Source organism: Aegilops tauschii, chromosome 2 (assembly GCF_002575655.3).
Source record: "Aegilops tauschii subsp. strangulata cultivar AL8/78 chromosome 2, Aet v6.0, whole genome shotgun sequence".
Lineage (NCBI taxonomy): Eukaryota > Viridiplantae > Streptophyta > Magnoliopsida > Poales > Poaceae > Aegilops > Aegilops tauschii.
In genome coordinates, this window is record NC_053036.3 from 12,622,844 (window position 1) to 12,638,677 (window position 15,834).

Genomic DNA, 15,834 nt, shown 5'->3' on the forward strand with positions numbered 1-15,834 from the left:
GTTTCCATGATTGGAAGACAGTTCACCTGGGCGAATAGTCTTCCGGAGCCAACATATGAGAAACTAGACCACGTTTTAATGGATACCAATTGGGAATCCAAATTCCCAATGGTTTCTGTTCGCACTCTGCCTCGTATAGAGGCTATCTCAGACCATGCACCCATCCTCATAACCACTGGATTACCTCGACCACAGCACCGACACAAGTCAAGTTTGAATTGGGTTGGTTACATCGAGATGGATTCTATGAAATGGTCAAAGAGGTGTGGGATAAACCGGTTGCCGGGCTTACCCCAATACACATATAGAACAACAAAATGCGTGCATTACGTAAGTTCCCTGGTGGATGGGCTAGGCACACTACGGGTATCCTCAAAAAAGGGGAAGCTCCGTTTATTGATGATTTAGAAGCTCTGGCAGGGATTAGACCTCTCTATGATCTCGAAATAGAGATCAAGAGTCAATCGAATGCCCGGTTCGCTCGCATGCTGCGCGAGGAGGAACTCAAGTGGTACCAACTTTCAAACTCTCAGTTTATCCTGAAAGGTGATTCGAATACGAGATTTTTCCATGGTGTCGCAAATGGTAGACATTGGAAGAAACTTATTCATTCCCTGCAACAGGAGGAGGGCACGATTGAAGGGCATGAGAAACTTAAGTCTTATACCACTAGTTATTATAAAAATCTGTTTGGAACCCCTGAGGAAGCAAACTTCTGAATGGATGAGTCTCGAACAGATGACATCCCTCAGGGTTTCTGATGCGGAAAATAGCTTTCTAACAGCTCCATTTTGCGAGGAGGAAGTTAGAAAGGCGGTTTTCCTAATAGAGCATAACAAAGCACCGGGTCCAGATGATTTTCCCGCAGAGTTCTACCAGAACTTTTGGGAGGTCATCCAACAGGATCTCCTACTCTTGTTTGGATGTCTTCACGCTGGCCAACTAGAGATGTTTCTCTTAAACTTTGGTGAAGTTATTTTATTACCTAAGGTTAATGAGGCTGAAAGGATACAACAGTATCGTCCAATTTGCCTCCTTAATGTTAGTTTTAAAATATTCACTAAGGTAGCGATGATTAGACTAAATTTGGTTGCTGAACATGTGGTTCGCCCTTCTCAAACTGCTTTCATGCAAGGCAGAAACATCCTAGATGGGGTCGTTGTCCTTCATCAAACAGTTCATGAATTGCGTCCAAAAAAACTGAATGGTGTGGTTCTTAAAATCGACTTTGAAAAAGCTTAAGACAAAGTCAAGTGGTCTTTTCTTTAACAGACTCTCAGAATGAAAGGTTTTCTGCACAGTGGCGCGCAATGATCCATAGTTTCGTGACTAGAGGTAGTGTTGCCATTAAAGTCAATGATGACATTGGCAACTATTTCCAAACGAAGTAAGGATTGCGACAAGGTGACTCAATATCGCTCATGCTATTCAATATAGTGGCTGATATGTTAGCGGTCATGATTGAGCATGCCAAGGTTGAGGCCAAACTGATGGTGTAGTGAATCATCTAGTGGATGGTGGCCTCTCTATCCTCCAATGTGCCGACGATATGATTATCTTTATTGATCATGACCTCGAGAAAGCAAGGATCTGAAATTAATTTTATCAGCACTCGAGCAACTCTCAGGGCTTAAGATCAATTTCCATAAAAGTGAACTGTTTTGTTTTGGTGAGGCTCAAGACGAGGCCCATCTATATGCTGACCTGTTCGGATGCGGATTGGGCCAGTTTCCGATCACTTACTTGGGATGCCGATACATTATCTACGAGGCCCATCTACAGGAATTCGGTTGCTGAACATGTGGTTTGACCGATAAAGATCTTCGTAGAATATGTAGGAACCAATATGAGGATCCAGGTTCGCTATTGGTTATTGACCGGAGAAGTTTCTCGGTCAGGTCTACATAGTTCTCGAACCCGTAGGGTCCGCACGCTTAACGTTCGATGACGCTTGGTATTATGAGTTTATGTGATTTGATGACCGAAGTTTGTTCGTAGTCCCGGATGAGATCACGGACATGACGAGGAGTCTTCAAATGGTCGAGAGGTAAAGATTCATATATAGGACGATAGTATTTGGACACAGGAAGTGTTCCGGGGGTACCAGGTATGTATCGGGTGACCGGAAAGGGGTTCCGGGCACCCCCGGCAACGATATGGGCCTTATTGGGCCTAGGGCGGGACAGACCAGCCCCTAGTAGGCTGGTGCGCCCCATATATGGCCGGATAGGGTGGGGGAAAGGAAAGGAAGAGGAGAGAAAAGGAAGGGGGCAATTCGGCCTCCCCTTTCCCTCTCCCCCCCTCCTCTTTCCTTCTCCCTCCGAAAAACATGGAAAGGGGGGAGGCAGAATAGGATTAGACCCCAAGTAGGATTCCTCCTACTTGGGGCGTGCCACTTGCTGCTCCCTCCCCCTCCCACCTATATATATATGGGGGGGGGGGGGAGGGGCATCGCTAGAACACACAACGGACAATCTCTTAGCCGTGTGCGGTGCCCCCCTTCACAGTTACAAACCTCGGTCATATCGTCATAGTGCTTAGGCGAAGCCCTGCACCGGTAACTTCATCATCACCATCGCCACGCCGTCGTGCTGACGAAACTCTCCCTCGGCCTCAACTGGATCAAGAGTACGAGGGACGTCATCGAGCTGAACGTGTGGTGAACACGGAGGTGCCATACGTTCGGTGCTAGGATCGGTCGGATCGTGAAGACGTACGACTACATCAACCGCGTTGATAAAACGCTTCCGCTTTCGGTCTACGAGGGTACGTGGACACACTCTCCCCTCTCGTTGCTATGCATCTCCTAGATAGATCGTGCATGATCGTAGGATTTTTTTTGAAATTACTGCGTTCCCCAACACTGGCATCCAAGCCAGGTCTATGCGTAGGTGTTATATGCACGAGTAGAACACAAAGAGTTGTGGGCGATAATAGTCATACTGCTTACCAGCAATGTCATACTTTGATTCGACGGCATTGTTGGATGAAGCGGCCCAGACCGACATTACATCGCAAACGTTTTACACATTTCTGACGGTTTTCATACACCACCGTTTGCGATTATGGCATCGCACACAGTTTCTCGAAGGGTCTCTGATCGTAGTGCCGCGTTAGCAGCATCCTGCAGTACTGATAGCGCAAATTCTCAGGCATAAAGCAACCACTCACCAGACGACATTTACACCGCATTAGGTCCGTTCCGACTCGGGACACACCTAAAAGGATAACGAGGAATCATATACATCTTAATAAATAAAAATTTACATGATACGATATATATGTTACTACCCACTATAAAGATAATAATATAACTAGTCTAGAGAGAAGCTCGAACGCAGGTTGTGAATATATAACAGAGAAACATCACCGCTGGTCAGTGACCATGAAGGTAGAGAACGTCCTTTGCATGGCTACGGGGGGCGGTGAGAACAGCTATATACGGTGTCAACTCTATAACCCTCTATTTGGCAAAAAAAGAAAACTCTATAACCCCAATTTTTATCCAAATGAACATCGGCCTTCTAATTGTATTATGCCCTGGTGTCTAGTGGGCACCAGATGGCCCCCCTCCAGTAGTTCTTTCCTCCAATATTTATTAAGTATTTCAAAATAATTTTTCATAAAATTTCAGCTCATTTGGAGATGTGCCGAATAGGTATCTCTGACGTAGCTTTTTAGGTCCAGAATTACAGCTGCCGGTATTCTCCCTCTTTGTGTAAACCTTGCATATTATGAGAGGAAGACATTAAAATTACTTCAAAAAATATTATTATGCATAAAAACACTATAAATAACAGTAGGAAAACATGATGCAAAATGAACGTATCACCACGCCATCCACCTGCGGCTTGGGTCGTGGGACGGTCCAGCGAGCGGCCGAACGCACGCCTGATGCTGGCCAGTAGAACTCTCCCCTGTCGGTCACACGCCGACTGTCTACCTTGTTAGCGACAGGGCCCGCGACAACTGTTGCTGCGCATTCGCCTGGTTCTTCCAGGAGCACAGGCGCGTCCAACCAATCGCCGCGGGCGCCACGCGTCGAAGCGGCGGGTGCTGCACCGGATCCTACAGCGGGATCTTCTGTGGACGGGACAAGCACTCCATGAGCTGTGCTGCCTCGTTCCACACATGTGGGCACACAGTTACAAATAGGAACATTACAGCCTATGAATTACAAAAGAATTTTGAAATTTGGATTAACTTGTTCTACAGGAGAACCACACTCTGTTGAAGATGCATTGGGGGATGCTAAATGGCACAAGGCCATGGAGGAAGAATACATGGCTTTGAAGAAAAACAAGACTTGGCACCTGGTTCCACGTGGTCAAGGTAAAAATTTGACAGACTGCAAATGGGTTTATAAAATAAAAAAGAAGGCAGATGGATCTATTGATCGCTATAAGGCTAGGTTAGTAGAAAAAGGCTTTAAATAGAGGTATGGTATTGACTATGAGGATACATTTTGCCCAGTTGTTAAAGCTGCTACTATCAGATTGGTTTTGTCTATTGTTGTGTCTAGGAGATGGAGCCTAAGGCAGTTGGATGTACAGAATGCGTTTTTACACGGCGTTCTGGAGGAGGACGTTTACATGAAACAACCACCTAGGTTTGAAAACAAGGATGCACCTTTTCATGTGTGCAAACTTGATAAGGCTCTGTATGGTCTGAAGCAGGCCCCAAGAGCCTGGTATTCTCGTCTGAGCATGGAATTGCAGGATATTGGTTTTGTTCCCTGCAAGTCTGACACCTCATTGTTTATTTTCAATAAATCCAATATAACAATGTACATGCTCATATATGTTGATGATATCATTGTTACTAGTTCATCTGATGAAGCAATAACAACACTCCTAAAGGACCTTGGCTCAGAATTTGCCTTGAAGGACTTAGGAGACCTGAATTTCTTCTTGGGTGTTGAAGTCACGAAACACAAAGATGATATAGTCTTATCTCAAGAAAAATTTGCAACTGATCTTTTGAAAAGAGTTGGGATGCAGGGTTGCAAGCCTTCACCAACTCCATCGCCTAGCTCGGAAAAACTATCTTTGCATGAAGGTGAGCCAATAAGTTTGGAAGACAGCACTCAGTACAGAAGTATGATTGGTGCACTCCAATATCTCACCCTGACTAGACCAGATTTATGCTTTGCTGTGAACAAAGTGTGTCAGTTTCTGCATGCACTGACCACCTTGCATTGGACTGCTGCTAAACATATTCCGAGATATGTAAAGTATGCATTAAAGGTTGGACTAATATTCAGCAGGTCTCAGTCCACTCTTGTCAGTGCATTTACTGATGCTGACTGGGCTGGAAGTATAGATGACAAAAGGTCCACGGGTGGCTTTGCTATATTCTTTGGTCCTAAGTTAACATCATGGTGTGCTAAGAAACAGACAACTGTCTCCAAGTCTAGTACAGAGGATGTGTACAAGGCTTTGGCAAATGCTACTACAGAAATTATCCGGCTTCAGTCCATGTTGCAGGAACTTGGAGTGACACAAGTGCAAGCTCCTTGTTTATGTTGTGATAATATTAGTGCTACTTATCTTTCTACCAATCCAATCTTTCATGCCAGAACAAAATATATTGAGATAGATTTTCACTTTATAAGAGAACGTGTTGCTAACAAACAGTTGGATGTTCGTTTCATTCATTCTGGAGATCAGATTGCAAATGGCTTCACCAAGGTGTTCCCACACAAAGCTTTGAGAAATTCAGGCGTAATCTCAACTTGGTCAAGTTGTGATATCTCACGTGGCCCTAGGCACACATATATTTGTTAGTTCGAGTTCTGGTTAGACTAGAGATAATTTAGTATCTACTTAAACTACTTCCTCTCTATCTCCTAATCCCTTGTACTCCAAGACATGTATGCGATCATCGGATATGCCCCATCTCTATCAATAAATACCACACGGCCCTCTCACGAGAGGGTAGAACGCTTCCCATCGTTTTCTACAAAAGGTGCTCGCAGAAGGTGTGTGTGCGTGCATTCACAGGGATGACTGTATGTGCATATGTATGAGCGGTGCATCTGTACTATTAGAAAAAACACAAATCAAGTGGGCACGTGCGACTTGAATAAACCTGAATTTAATAAATTGCTCCTAATTAACCACTACGCAACAGTATAGTTGGCTTCCCTTTATATGGCTAACCGTAGTGGGAGTAACTTAACTAGTTACCGAACGTACTCAATGCAGATTGGCTTATGTGGTAGGTAGTTAATGAGAAGAGAGATGCTTCTGGTAATATAATATGTTACAGTAAACATAACGTGTCACAAGGCAAAATGAGTCTACATCTTAATAAAAAAAAAATTACATGATACTACACATATGTTACTACCTATTATGTGAAGGTAATAATATAACTAGCCTAGAGAGAAGCTCGAACGCGGGTTCTCAATTTATAACAGAGAAACAGCACCGCTGGTCAGTGACCATGAAGGTAGAGAACGTCCTTCGCATGGCTACGGGCGAAGGCGAGAACAGCTATATACGGCGTCAACTCTATAACCCCCTATTTGGCTAAAAAGAAAACTCCATAACCCCAATTTTTATCCAAATGAACATCGGCCTTCTAGTTGTATTATACGAGAACATGTCTATCAGTTTGCTCACGCCCCTCGCGCTTCAATACCCTTCACTTTATAGTATTGTTCAACGACGGGATGCGTATGTTGCAACAGTACTTCAGTCCACCCCCTTAATATTCAGTTTAGAAGGACGCTAACCGGTAACCGTTGGGAAGTTTGGCCCCATTTAGTGAGTAGATTGATGGAGGTCCAACTGTCTCAACAGACCGATCAGTTGCGATAGAAGCTTACTACGAATAGGGAGTTTACAGTTAAATCGATGTATCTCGATGTTATAAACTCTAGTTCCATTCCTAGTTCCAAACATATTTGGAAAGTTAAAGTTCCCCTGAAAATTAAAGTGTTTATATGGTTTGTAGATAAACAAGTCATTTTAACCAAGGACAATTTGACAAAGCGCAACTGGACAGGATCTACTAGATGTAGCTTTTGTGATCAGGATGAAACTATCAAACACCTCTTTCTTGACTGCCCGCTAGCAAAAGTGCTATGGCGGACGGTGCACATAGCTTTTAATATTACTCCTCCGAATTCTGTCAACACGTTATTTGGAACGTGGCTTAATGGGATAGAGGCCGATACAGCGCGACATATTCGCGTAGCAGTATGTGCTTTATTGTGGGCAGTATGGAACTGCAGAAATGATATGGTTTTTAACAGAACAACAAATCTTCACTTTTTGCAGGTTATCTTCCGACGTTGATCCGTATGTGGTCGCTACTCACCCCGACGGAGGCCGGGAGCGTTTGGTTACTGGATCTATCCGGTGGGAGATGGTAGTACGGGATATTTTCAACCGGCTTGGATGGCGGTCATGTAATAGGATAGGCAATTAGTTTCCTTTCCTTGTTTATGCCGGCCGGTTGTGCCGTTTTTGGTCACTTGTTTTAGGCTACGTGTGAGCTTTTCTTTACCTTTTTGTGGCGTTAAGACCTTTGTCGAACTATTTATTTATTTAATAAAGTGTGGCCGTATGCATCGTTCTGATGCAGAGGCCGGGAAGTCCCCTTTTCAACAAAAAAAAATCAGTTTGCTCATCCATCACATGGCCGGCCAGCCACGACGACGTCGTTACCTCCACCAATGGAACAAAGCACGAGTCACAAGGGACGTAGACAGGCTCCGGGCTGCCCGGAACATGGAGAGAAAACTATTCGTGAACAGTGGCTACAGTAGCTACTGCAGTATATTCAAACATGCATGGTCTTGGAGGGCCGAACATGATTTCCAGTTCTTGATTCTCATTACCAACACGATCGGAGATGCATTATTTCAGATTTCCAGCTCGCCCGAACATGCATCATGATCCTCATCGATTCTATCGAACATGCACAAACACGCGCATCACGACGCAGGCAAGCACGCAAGCCCAAGCTTTCGCCGTAGAAACACAAGTCGAAGGGGCACGTGTGACGATTCACCCGTGATTGCATACCAGTTGCCCTCTGAACAGGCCCAAAATTATTTAATTGCTCATAATTAACCAGTACGCAACAGTGTAACTGGCTTACCTCCATATAAAGAAGAGCCGGCGATCAACAGAGAAACACCACCGGCGATCAACGACAATGAAGGTAGAGGACGTCCTCCACATGGCTACCGGCGACGGAGAGAACAGCTACGCCGCCAACTCCAGGATCCCAGTTTGTATCCAAACTAGCTTCCTGCACTCGTTTCTTTCTTTCTTTCTTTCTTTCATGTAATCAAGCTATGCGTAGCACCTCTTTATACATGCTTTTCGCAGATGAAGGCCATGCTGAAGAACAGGCCATTGCTTCAAAGGACCGTAGAAGAGGTATACACCTCGCTCTCCCCTGCGAGCACCATGGTCGTTGCTGACCTCGGCTGCTCATCGGGCCGGAACGCTCTATTCATCGTCGCCGAGATTACTGGCATGATCTCTGACTACAACCAGAACACAAACGAACAACATGGCGTGGAGCTGCAGTTTCTCCTGAATGACTTGCCGAAGAACGATTTCAACCTCATCTTCCAGTCGCTTGATCAGTTCCATACTGTCACTAGGGAAGGGGAGGGCAATGAGGCGGTGACGCCACCGTACTATGTCGTGGGGCTACCGGGATCGTTCTACAACAGGCTTTGTCCTAGCCTGAGCGTCCATCTTTTCCACTCGTCCTACAGCCTCCATTGGCTCTCCAAGGTACACGCATGATTGCACACTTGTCGTACTAAATTATGTTCCAGCCTAAACTAAACATCAGATTGCAACAAAACAGTACTCATCCACACTTGATCATACACTTATATTTAAGCATCATCCAGTGTTTATCATTCCAGTTTTCTCTCCACGAGAAAGCATAGCAAAGGTTATCTATAATACCATAAAAAAGAAGGGACCTAGCTTAGTTAACAGGGCCATACTTTTAAACATCCAAAAATTATGTACAAAATGACCATGTTACTTCTTTACTGGAAGGAGTAAGATGCATGAAAATAATTGACTTGCCAAGTAAGGAATAACTATTGTGGTAATGCGGTTTAATTGGGTCTACATTAGGAGTCTATCTTATAGTAAGTGAAACTTGTATGGCTTCTTTGGTTCATAGAGAAAGTAGAGGAAAAATATAGAAACAGAAAACTTCCTTTAGGAGTACTATTCATTCGCTTGGTTCGAAGGAATGGACCAAAGGAGAAGTGGAGGAAATTCTCCTCTGACCCCATCCTCAAGGGAAAAAATGCCGAAATTTTACAATCCACTTGGACCTCTTTTAATGATCTCTTGCTTGGCAGGACTCCAAAAGTGTAGGAATAGGAAAACGTAGGAATATGATAAGAATGGATGTGCAAAATGGATGATGGGAAAACACATATATTTTGCAATAATGCGGTTTAATTGGGTTCTACATTAGGAGTCTATGAAACTTGTATGGCTTCTTTGGTTCATAGAGAAAGTAGAGGCAAAATATAGAAACAGAAAACTTCCTTTAGGAGTACTATTCATTCGCTTGGTTCGAAGGAATGGACCAAAGGAGAAGTGGAGGAAATTCTCCTCTTATCTCATTTTCAAAGGAAAAAATGCCGGAATTTTACAATCCACTTGGACCTCTTTTAATGATCTCTTCCTTGGCAGGACTCCAAAAGTGTAGGAATAGGAAAACATAGGAATATGATAAGAATGGATATGCAAAATGGATGATTGGAAAACACATATATTTTGCAAGACACGTTTGGTTCATGGAAATAGGAGAAACACATGTATCATTACAAACTTGGCTAAACCAAGTCAAACCAAATAAAATACTATAATTATAATGACATACGCTCTAAGGATCTTAGTCTCGTTTTTGTGCGTAGGAATTTGAAAAAGAGGTCGACATTGATTTTAAAATTCCCGTGTTTTTCCTTTGAAACATAGAGCAAAGGCATAATACCATCCTAATTATAGTTTAGTGTGTGGTTTGACTTTGATTAGACTGTGTTTAGTAGGATTGTTGCGTTTTCCCTATTCCTATGAACTAACACGCAAAATTACAGAATTGATTTATTTTCTAATTCTCAGGTTTGTACCTGCAATTCTATCTTATTATTGTATTTGTCCTATTCCTATGTTGTCCTTCAAATCAAATAGGTTGGTAAAGAATTTTACATACCCATCGGTTATTTGGAATCAACAACGCTTTCCAGATGTCTAAATCTGGAAGAAAGGAAAACATTCAGATGTGGGCAACATGTTACACCACCAAACATTGGAGTCTGTTATACATGCGCCGTGCATGATCGCTTATTTATGCGTGTTCCTCTTTCCCCTCTCTCATCTCTTACATATGGACCAACTAGCATTGCCACCGACACACTAATCCCTTCCAACAACAACTTGGTTAATTCACCATGCTCTAATGTATCAAACCAAGCTTTTTCCAGCCCATTGGAGATGGTCTTAGGACATGATTATGTACACGCAAAACATTATGATAATATAGTCATATATAATGTATCAAATTAGTAAATAGTATTCATACTACTGCAAATTATTATTAGTTTTACGAATGGTAATGTTTGTTCCTCATTTTTACATGTAACAGTATACATGCTCTATGATATTTTTCTGTAGATTGATTAGTCCCACTCTAAAATCTGGTGCTTATAATCATGCACAGTTTTTCCCATTTGATCTCAGGTTTACTAAATAATGTCTCGTTTGATTGTTCTAAATGTCTTAGGTGCCCGAGCAACTCTCAAGTGGCAACTATGTAAATGAAGGAAACATCCATATTGGAAAGACTACTCCGCATTCAATAGCAAATCTATTCAGAGAATAGTTTCAAATTGACTTCGAGTTGTTCCTTACACTGCACTCAAAAGAATTGATAAGTGGTGGGCGAATGTTTTTTATGCTTCTGGGACGAAAGAGCGAAGAAATGCTGACACATGGGGAAATTGGCACCGTGTGGGAATTGCTTTCTGAATCTCTCCAGTCACTTGTCCTCAAGGTATAGTCGGCATGCCTATGTTATTTTCAAGTTTAATATTCGGTTATGATTAGACACTAAAATCTTCTGAGCATAGATCGTTCCTATTCACCCTAAAATACATAGTAGTGGTTTTGTTCTTGTGAATCTCGATCTCTCGTAGAATCTATATCTATATCTATATCTATCTATATCTATATCTATATCTATATCTATATCTATATCTATCTATCTATATCTATATCTATACTTACTTCTACTAATTTGTGACTCCCAAGAAAATCCCACGTTAATCAGAAATTAGGAACCGTTAATCATGTGGGGCCGAATTATTACGGTCTAGATCAATCTTGGAATTTACAAATTAAAAATAATAATTCCTATGTTGCTCTTTGGCCAGAATCCCTACGTAACTCTTGGGCCAGAGAAGAGAACGGACCGAACCAATCTGGCATGTCTCTCTCTATTTCTTATGTATATCCTAGACCTGATTCTAAAAAAAAAACAATTCTGACATGTCTCTCTCTATTTCTCACGTCTATCCTAAACCTGATTCTCAAAAAAAAAAACGTATATCCTAAAGCTGACCCAAACTCTCACGCATCCCCTTTTCCCTTGAGCTTATCCTGCGTACGTATCTACCATCACCCTCTCAAAAAAAAGTCTCTCCCAAAAAGATCAATGTACGATTCGCCGGACGGTCGTTTTGACTTAGAAAACACTTGCACGTATAAATCATCTTTAGCTTAATTACATAAAGAAATTAACTGTACGTCACGATTAGCCGGCCGGTCGTTTTGCTTTAGGAAATACACATGCACATACAAATCAACTTGAAGTAGTCGATCGATTCCCATGTTGGCTGAATGCATACGTATGTACGAGAAAAAGCTGCTGGATCAATCGGTATGGAAGCCAGGTCGTGTCACCGGCAGGAAATACATAAGGGAACTCACGTGGGGCACAAATTTGGATCACAACAAGAGCGTGTTGTTCTATCTCACAATCCTTCTTGGCATCACCGCCATCGCTGCACTTTCAGCATCGACTTCTCGGCGGGCTTCTCAACTACAGATCTCTCATTCCCACGACGCCTCAGATGGGGTCTCCCTTTCTACTCCTTGGCAAGGACGGTCTGGGTGAATAGGCCGCTGCTATTCCGGACCTTCCATCAACATATTTGGAGGCCTGCGCATCATGGGACTTATAATATATACTAGGTGCATCAAGTTTTTCTGTGTTTGGATGATTAGGTTGGAATCGCAATCACTGGCTATGACCGAATGGTGGAAAGAAATGCCGCTAATCTTCATACTCCATGGTGACTTCAAGGGTAGTTGTCTCTTACTACTCTACATTTTCAATCTACCTCTTAATTACAATCTTAGACCACAATCATCTGAGATGGTGATCTGAGTTTTTTTTCCTAGGTTCAATGAGAATACATATATCAGGTTTTTTTGTCCCACATATCAACATGTGAATGATGTCATTCAGGAGCACATATGAATTGTTTAACAGACCTGTAGCACCTATACAAATACTAATATTCAAGTAAAATTTACCATATACAGCTCCTTATATATGTCAATAGTTTTGGAAGAGTGAGAACTTAACAAATTAAATTAAAATTTTATCTCCATGGAAATAGAATCCCTCCCAGGAAGTTCAGTTTAAGATATGCAATTGGTTAATCCATCCTCACATACTGACTCTTGCATGTACACTTCTAATCTATATAGTTATATATGCATGATTTAATGATCACATGAGAAATACAATTATCACATCCGTACAGAATTGGTCTTATTTGCACATTTTAATTTATTTTTCTTTAGAGTTCAAAGTAAAAAAAAGGTGGAGTGCACTTTATGCTAAATGTGCTTTTATGCAAATCATGTTTCATTGTGTCATTGCGTGTTAAATCTTCCTGAAATTTCTTTAGATGTGTTATTACTTCCCTTAATGCGAAGCTTCATTGTCTGTTGACATTGTGGGACATGTCGGTATTTTGATTTCCATGGTGAAGGGAGTGGCAGAGAAGGCCATGTGCGGTAAACAGGTTACAAAGGCAAAAAAAAAGTAATTCACAATGGTATATGAATGGTAGTTGTGTCATGCCGTTAAAATTCTTTGCAGTACGCAAATTTCACTATATTATGATTGTCCCTTAGAACAATATCGTTATTTGCTTTGTTTGAATTATAATTCTATTCAGACTCCTTATGTGGATAAATGTGGTTAATCCATTGAGTTCTAACATAACAATCGAGCAAGAATATTTTGAAAAAATATACCACTAGACCGTGCAAGTGCACGGGTTTACGACTAGTTGATACTAAAGCCTTTTGCTATTTTGCTTTTCATAAATAACCTTATGTAATACAAAAATGCCTTTAGCTTGTGCTGAAACGCATCGCCTGGAAACAATCTCTACGATATTCTATATTTATTTGACATGAATTCTATATCAAGTCTAACTGGGGTTACTGGTCCATTGCAAGGTCGCGTGGAAAAAAGAAAACTTGACTCATTCAACCTGCCACTCTACGCCCCATCAGTGGAGGAGGTGGAGGCAGTTGTCAACCACACAGAGCTCTTCGACATTGAGCATATGGGGATGGTCGAAGTCAACTAGGGCCCTCAAGATGATGATTCCGACGACGAGCACATGGTGCTTGACCCTTCTAGCAGTGGGAGAAACCTCTCCATGACCATCAGATCAGTCTTAGAGCCGCTTATTGCTGGCCACTTCGGCGAGGGCATTATTGATGAGCTGTTCGCAGTGTATGCATGCGTCGTTGCAAAGCATCTTGAGAAACGGAACGCCAAGTTGCCCAGCATCATGGTCTCTCTGAAGAAGGCCATGCATTAAAACCTGAACTAGTGACATGTGCGTGAACGATTTATATGCCAATATGTATGAATAAAGTATATGTTCTACATGTATTGTAGCTATTACGATAAGCCCTCATATTTGAATGTATTTCAACTTCTCAACGGAGGATATTAAGCACAAAATACTTAGTAAATGTCCATGTAATATGTTATACTTCTAAAATACATGTGCAGGTCATGTGTGAGGCTGCCCGGTACAATTTCTGGCGGATCACATCATGGATCCCCACATTATTAAGTGAATCTGAATACATGTAGTGTCAGTGGAGACTTCAATATCATTGGACATAATGGTGAAAAGACTTAGAAAATGCATCATTGTCATTTTACTGATTTGTTCATTCTACTATTCATACTCTTGCTTTAAGGGAGTTCTATATCAGTGGAATCATCTATACATGGACTAATAAGCAAGCCCATCCTACTCTCAAGAAATTAGACAAGATCCTTATGTCTAGTGAGTGGGAGGATTTATTTCCTTTAGTTAATGGGAGAAATGTGGTTAGATGTGTATCTGATCATAAGAGCAGTTTTAGCATGCTCCCTCTTACCCCCTCTTTTCACATGAGAGGTAAGAGTATATAATAAATCTGAGCCGTTGATCTCACTAATTAGTGGTTTGATTAACTCTTACCTTCTTACCTCACATGTAAAAATAGGGGGTAAGAGGGAGCATGTTAAAATTTGCCAGATCATAATGCTCTAATATTACCCTCTGGGAACAATGTCATGACATCACCTAAAATCAATGAATTTAGATTTTAGTTGAGCTAGATTAAGAATGATGAATTTCTTCGTTTGGGTCGTAAAATTTGGAACAAGCATGTAAGATATAAGGATCCCATTGATATCATTAACATAAAGCTTACAGTATTTAGTAATTTTCTTAAAGGTTGGAGTTCCAATAAGTTTGGGCATTCCAAAATGAGGAGAAAAGAGCTCCATGAGGAGTTGGAAGTTTTGGGTAGTATGGATTAACTTGGACCTGTATATCCTAAATTGTTTAGTAGGAGGACTACTATTTGTGTGGAAATAAATGAGATTTTGGTTGATGAGGAATGTATTAGTTACAACAATTTCATGCTAGTTGGTTGTTGTAAGGTGACCAAAACACTTCCTATTTCCATAATATTGCTAATGGAAACAAGAGATAGTACTCTCTCTCTCTCTCTCTCTCTCTCTCTCTCTCCCTCTCTCTCTCTCTCTCTCTCCCCGCGAGCGCGCGTTTATATGTGGTGGTAATACAATTGAAGGGACAAAAAACCTCCTGCCTCATGATATATATTGGCAGCTTAGGGCCATGGTCCCAGGGGCTCTCGGCGGTGGCTGTACCTGTACAGCCACGGCTATGAGGGCAGTGTGGTGGCCAGCCATGACGCCCTGTCGTGGCGGCTCAGGGCTTCGCCTCCCAGATCCATTCTGCTGGAAGTGGTGAGCTGATGGTGGCTCGCTCGACTGCAATGTGCAACAGCGAAGCATCTATAATTGACCATTAGATCAGCATTGTGTAGCAGAGCAACATGTAGAATTGTGTTTTTTTCATGGTAATACGTGTCTCATTTTAAAAATAAACATCAAAACACCTACCTTACAGGACTGAAAAGATACATCTAGAATTTTGCCTGACAAATTACTCGACTGCAATGCAGGCGGATTAAATACATTAACATTTTATAAATGGCCATGCTTTTTCACGGGAATACAATGTGTTCTAAGATTGCGTGCCGTTTGGGCTATATAACTAAACTTTCCTCCTGCTTTACAAATAAAGCAATAATCTGCGGCAAGTTGACGTGACGCAACGAAAACATAAATAATCTACTGGGACATAAACACATAACGCCCCAAAAACAACTTTTCGAGAAGGGACGCTTTATTACTTAAAAGGCTTGAGCATTACACCCG

General features: G+C 41.9%; 1 pseudogene; it reads left to right on the forward strand.

Annotated features, from left to right (window-relative positions):
* Positions 1 to 8,170: 8,170 nt before the first annotated feature.
* Positions 8,171 to 14,083, forward strand: LOC123497302 (anthranilate O-methyltransferase 2-like; annotated as a pseudogene).
* The last annotated feature ends 1,751 nt before the right edge of the window (positions 14,084 to 15,834 follow it).